General features: G+C 48.8%; 1 protein-coding gene across 1 annotated transcript in view; it reads right to left on the bottom strand.

The window, feature by feature from the left end:
* The window catches only part of AMFR (autocrine motility factor receptor), a 28,304-nt gene extending 22,310 nt beyond the window's left edge, over positions 1 to 5,994 (bottom strand). Inside the window, exon 1 of the mRNA XM_044434073.1 lies at positions 5,917 to 5,994. The gene's annotated coding sequence lies outside the window, so the exon portion shown is untranslated. The remainder of the gene's footprint in view (positions 1 to 5,916) is intronic.
* Positions 5,995 to 6,000: the final 6 nt, after the last annotated feature.

Raw genomic sequence — 6,000 nt, forward strand, 5'->3', positions numbered from 1 at the left:
CCATGGACCTGGTTTGGTACAAGCTTGTTTACACCTTATTTTCCATCAGGCCCTATTTCCTAAACCTCCACCCCAACCAAATATATTCACAGCTAGGTTCAGCTCTGAGGGAAGGGAGGTCTTCCTGACACCAAAGCCCTTCTGGTTCTGCTACGGCTGAGTGGAGAATTTGTGTGGGGCTTACGGCCAGCTTGGGTCACCCTTTTCCTGGTAAGGCGCTTGGCCAGCCTCCTGAAAGAGCCTCAAGAACAAAGCTGTCGGGAATCAATAGCCAAAGCCTCGTGCTTAGCTAAACAGGGACAACCACAATGTCTTTTTATTGCCTCTGTTTCATTTGGAGGTAAGCGAATCCCACGTTCATTATCTCAGTATGAAGAAGAAAGAAGAGGGAGCTGAGAATGCAGTGCCAATTAACTGAATGAATCTGTGAATTTGCCCCGTCTGTCTATCCTGCCAGTTCCTGGACCCAGTTATGCAGTCTACAATGTTCAGGCTCCATATACCTGCTACACCTTTCAATGTGATATATGTCACCATTAGCCAGCGATGGCCCACCGCAATGTAGGACAAAGCAACCAGCCTCTGCGCTAAAGATAAATGGATGCAAATCTCTTTGACAAAAGTATAAACGAGCACAAATCTAACACAGGGAAAAGAAACCAGCAGCGGGGGAGGGTGGGGGGGGAGGGACACGGCCGTCTCCCATGGATGGACAAAGGGATTGCAAAATTGCTTACGTACAATCCTGCAAGAGATGAAACTCTGTTTGCTGCTGATTGCATTAACAAGGCCTTTAAAAGTCATTATACGATGTATGTTAACTGCAACGCTGTCTGTCTTATGGCTCAACAATTTAAATAGCAAATATTAAGACTGGCGGCATGGCCTGGATTTCCAGTACCCCTTGACAACACCACAGAAATCTTATTTCTTCCTAATTTCAACAGCACTTTGTATGCATCTGATGAAGCAGCAATGTCCACGAAAACTCAAGCCAGCGCATATGTTTACCAGAGTATATATTTTTCTTATACATCTACTGTTCTGCCTATAGACAGAATATATCTATTAGTCCTCAAGGGTCTCTGCTAATTTTGCTGCAACAACAGATTAGCACAACTAGCTTTCTAGTAAACTAATTCTGTGAACAGGCAAACCAAAGAGACCTTCATATTGGTTGTGAATGCAAAACAATCCTGAACCAACACCCCTTCAAACAGACACTGGTGTGGCAACTAGGAACCATACTTGACTGTGACGGTGGCACTGGGAAAAGGGGGGCTTTAGCCTTTCCAGCACACATCGCTCTCCTGATTTCTCTCTCCAATTTTTTGCCATATAAAGAAAGACATGCCAGTATTTAGAGAGCTGTTATTTGGTCCAAGTTGTCTGGCCAACGGGGGGGGGGGGGGGGGCGGGAATCCAACAGGAAAAACCACATGGGAGGAAAGGTTCAAACGCATCCCCCAGTCCTGCGGGTCTAATCTAAATCTCTCCTGTCTCTATACGCCATTTCCAAAACCAGCCACAGATCTTGTTATTTGTCCCACAAGGAAACAGAGGAGTGCCAATTACCCGTCATTCACGACATAACATAATGAGGCTTATTCATCCACCCATCACCTTTGTTCTAGCCCCAGAAGCAAATACGGACAACTGCTTCTTGACTTTGTATTTTTGGCTTATTTTATTCAGTTGCATCATTGTTACTGTATGAAGCCACCCTTGATCTTTTGCTAAACTGCCTGCTCTGCGGAGTTGAAGAAGCTTGGTTTGCCACAAAGGTTTTCAGCTGAAATGAACGATGCTCAGAGTTGCCAGGACTCAAGTCTTTGGTTGGTAAACCAGATAGCAAGATGCATCACTAGCACCAAGCAGTTTCAAATTGCCTATTTAAGGCCAGAGAGCGAGTTCTGGGGAATGATGGAAATCCTGCACTTCCACATTTAAAAATTAAATCATTCTTACGAGCAAGGTGTGCACATCCCTAACTTCAGGCACTTCAGTTCTTTTAGTAACGTTGCTAGTGATTTATCTATGACAATTGAGAGCCAGTGTGGTGCAGTGGTGAAGAGTACGGGACTGGGACTCAGGTGATCCGGGTTCGAGTCCCTGCTCAGCCATGGAGCCAACTGGGTGACTTTGGGCCAGTCACAGACTCTCAGCCCAACCTACCTCACAGGGTTGTTGTTGTGGGGATAAGATGGAGGAGGAGAGATGATGTAAGCTGCCTTGAGCCCTTTGTAGGAAAAACGCAGGATATAAATCGATAAATAAATAAATAAATTCATAAAATGCTTCACAGACAATAAAGGCTTAAACATAAAAACAAATGCATAAAATGGATCATACAGGCATATCCTTAGGGCTGTAGGCTAAACAATCCAGGGGACGCATACAAAGCCAGTTGTCTTCAATGTGGGCCAAAAAATAAGCTGTTACTTCATTCATAATAGTGGAATTAATTGAGAATTCAGCCTGTTTGGTGAATGAGCAGCAGCAGCCCAGGTACTTGCATGCAGGTTGCAGCCAAACAGTTTTAAAACAGTGAGACAGAGGCAAATTATCTATCTATCTATCTATCTATGTATATATTTATTTATATTTATATCCCACCTTTCTCCCACTGCAGCTTCATGCACCCAAGTGGTTTCTCCTCCAAGCTTGGGCCAGCCCCAGGCCTGCTTAGCTTCCACATGGTGGCTACCATAGGTGCCTTCAGACCATACTCCAATTTCCACTGCAGAATAGCAATGTGATAAGTGTACTCTATTTTAGGCCACTCCATGGCTTCCCTGCTTTTTCTCAGGATCCAGACAGTGGAAGCAAGTCTTGTGGCAGGGAAATGGTCTAGGAAAATTTCACGGGTTGGCACAGATGCTGGGAGGGGGCAATGGATGGAGAAAAGGCTCTCCATCTCTCACCCCTGCCATGTTTGCTCCAGAAATCCCTCCAGTCATTTCCCCCTTAATCAGCATAGCAATTTCTACAGGAAACACACAATCAAACTCTAGCCACGTCCACCGCTTCCGTCTCTAAGAAGTAAGCAATACTGAGATCTATTTGCTCAACTTTTCCTACTCTTGTTACTAAGATCTCTCGCTGGACACACTTGTTGGTGATTCACTGACATTCTCAATATGCAGAGGTTATAGCATTTAGATCGTCTGGTCAACTATATAAAGAAAAAGCTATCTTTTGATGTAAGCTGTAATTTTTAAAAAACTGTAGGTCCATGCTGTAATCTTCTTAGACTTTTCAAGTTGCTATTACTAGGATAGCTAACAGGTCTGAGGACAAGGAATGAGAAGCACACTTAAAATGTATAGATAGCAAGATACCCCTTCCATCTTGCCATGTTCTTAGCATTTACATCTGTATCACCCCTGAATCCAATGGCAGTCAGCTCTTTTAATTACAGAAGTATGATGTTAAGGTTTAAAACACTGCCGGCACTAATTAAATGATAGCGTTCTGTCCATTTTTATCAAGAAGAATTCCAGCCATCCTACTGCCAATGTTAACCACACACACAGTTTAATAGCCTAAAAGTAACTCTTAGAAATGTCCCCACTTCTCGCATGTTCCATATGCATAAAACAATGCTAATCTGGATTTAGGAGGCTTTATTCCAAAGAGATCAAAGTAGCACAAGAAATGTGGGTTCTTATCTACATTATATAGGTTTCAATTAATAACCATGTTAGGGCTTTCCTTCAGTTTGCTGGGAACGGTGCAAATGGCATCTTGCCAAGGCGACCTGGGAAAAGTCACTCAAAGGGAAGGGACACAAGATACGAGATCTGGAAGGTGGGAGGCAGCTGGGTCTGGACTACATTGCACAACTTGGACTCAGGACTGCGGAAGTGCCAATATTGGCAGCAGCCAGAAGTGGCTGGTGGACCAGTTGCAGCTTATCTGGACAAACTCAGACTGCTTCCGTAACCCATGCCCGGGCTCATTCTGGGTTACGTTACTGTGACGAGCTCAGCACGGCACTGCCCTGAATTCCAAAACTTGCGCTCGTGTAGAATGAGATGGCGCAAACACTGCGGGGCAGCCTAGAACACGGCCTCCTAGACCTCTCTGGCTGGCCAGGCTTGTCCATCCAGCCCATGGAGCCTTGGACCCCCTCCATCGGGCCAGGGGTTTACTGGCTACCTTGTGAGGTGGCTCAGTGAGGAATCCCTGTTATTTCCCCAGTCTTTGATCAAAGCTGGCAGGGAAAATTTTGGGAGCTTGATCCGCCCTGCATTCCTTCCCTCCCAGAGGAGGCGCCTGGGGCAGGCACAGCAAAGCCCGATCTTGGCAGCTGCCTGGAGAGAATTATCCGGCCATTGTCCTGCTGTTAGATGGCCCATGGAGGTCAGGTGAGGTCATCTGCCCCCTCTGCCCTCCTCCAGCTCCAACCAGGGATTCGGATTCTATCACACCTATTCTGCACCAGCTGCCTTCGTGTTTAAGGTGCTACTTTTAACCTGTGCAACTTCGTGCATCAAAAGGATCAACCTTCCCAGGCCTTGTAACCGTGCCCTGAAACATTGCTGCCAGACTCTTTAAAGAAGCTAGCAGTCTTTTCTGTGAAGGTGCCATCAATCCAGAATACGTTCAACTAGGGAAATTAATATGGTCCCCTCTCCGGTTTTTCAGAGAATCCTAAGACCTTCTTTTATTCCAGCCAGGTGCTATTTTACATTGGTATACACTCGATCTTACATAATTGTTGGGCGGTCTTAAATACTGCCAACTGGCATTTTGAGCTGCCCTATGCGAATGGACTCCCTAAAGGGTGGGGTGTTATTTAAATATGTGAAAAGCAAGGCAATTCCTGGCTTGCTGGACTAAGGGCAGCACTGGGCAAGGACTGCTACACAATCCCAGGTGCCATGTTTCATCACATGGTGGAAACGACCTGCAGTCCTCAGCTGCTGATAACCACAGCGATGGGGTGCTAAACCTGCTGAAAGAGGGGACCCCTGAAGGGTGTTTTGCCCAAGGACCTGGGAGCTGGCCCTGTTTCTAGGTTAGAGGAGTAGAAGATGGCCAGTCTGCAAACCTGGAGAGCTTCTACAAGCCCATGGAGCAAATACAGAGACAGACGCAAGCTGGTTGTTCGCAGAGAACAAGCCAAGCGGGGACCTGCATCTGCTTTGCAGGCCAACTCTCCTAGGCTCCACCTCCAGCACTGCCAGGTAGGGCCAGAAAGAAACCTTCTTGAGGTCTTGGCAAGCCAGGGCCAGGGGTGCGCAGTTGGCATGATTGGGACAGCCCAGCCTAGAACGAGCCATGGGTCTGGACTTGGCAAATCCCTGCTTAAGTATTCAAAATGGCCACTGGTGTGCAGCGCACCCCATGATGGCTTATTTCATCATGTGAACTGCCCCACTGTTGCCATACAGGGCTAGCAGGACCCACGGTCTGATTCAGTGCAAGCCAAACTGGGATGTTCCAGCCTTCCTAGCCCAAGGCAGTCTTAGGAGCTTTGTGCAATTAAGCCCTGCCATCAACTGGCCAGGGCAGAGGGAAATTGCAAGTCAAGTACCACGAGACCCAGCATCCCCTTTCACGCTGCCCTGCAACCCGCTCTCTGCACCCCATCTGAGCCCGCGCCTGGCCCGTCCGCCTCCATCCCACCCTCTGCTTCGGCCCCCGGGGCTTCTCCTGCGCTGCCCCACTGACACCCCCAGCCTTTCGGGGCGTTCCCTCGCCCACCGCTCCCCAAGGGGCCCCAGCAGAAGCCCTCGCGGGGTGGGGGCGGGAGAGGAGACTGGGGACCTCCATGCCGCCCCAGACCGGCAGCCGGCCCGTCCCGTCCCGCTCAGCCCGTCCCCTCCGGAAGGGTCGGCCGCGGACCGCGCAGGCTGGGGATGACGGGAGTGGTAGTGTCCCCCCCCCCCGAGGCGCCCGGCCGCTCACCCAGACGCAGAGGCTGTCGGAGAGCAGGTAGTAGGCGACGTCCCAGGCGGCCGGCCCCGCGCGCGGCGTCGCCGGAGCGGGAAC

This window comes from Varanus komodoensis, unplaced genomic scaffold (genome assembly GCF_004798865.1).
Source record: "Varanus komodoensis strain SLA01 unplaced genomic scaffold, ASM479886v1 scaffold27, whole genome shotgun sequence".
Classification (NCBI taxonomy): Eukaryota; Metazoa; Chordata; class Lepidosauria; order Squamata; family Varanidae; genus Varanus; species Varanus komodoensis.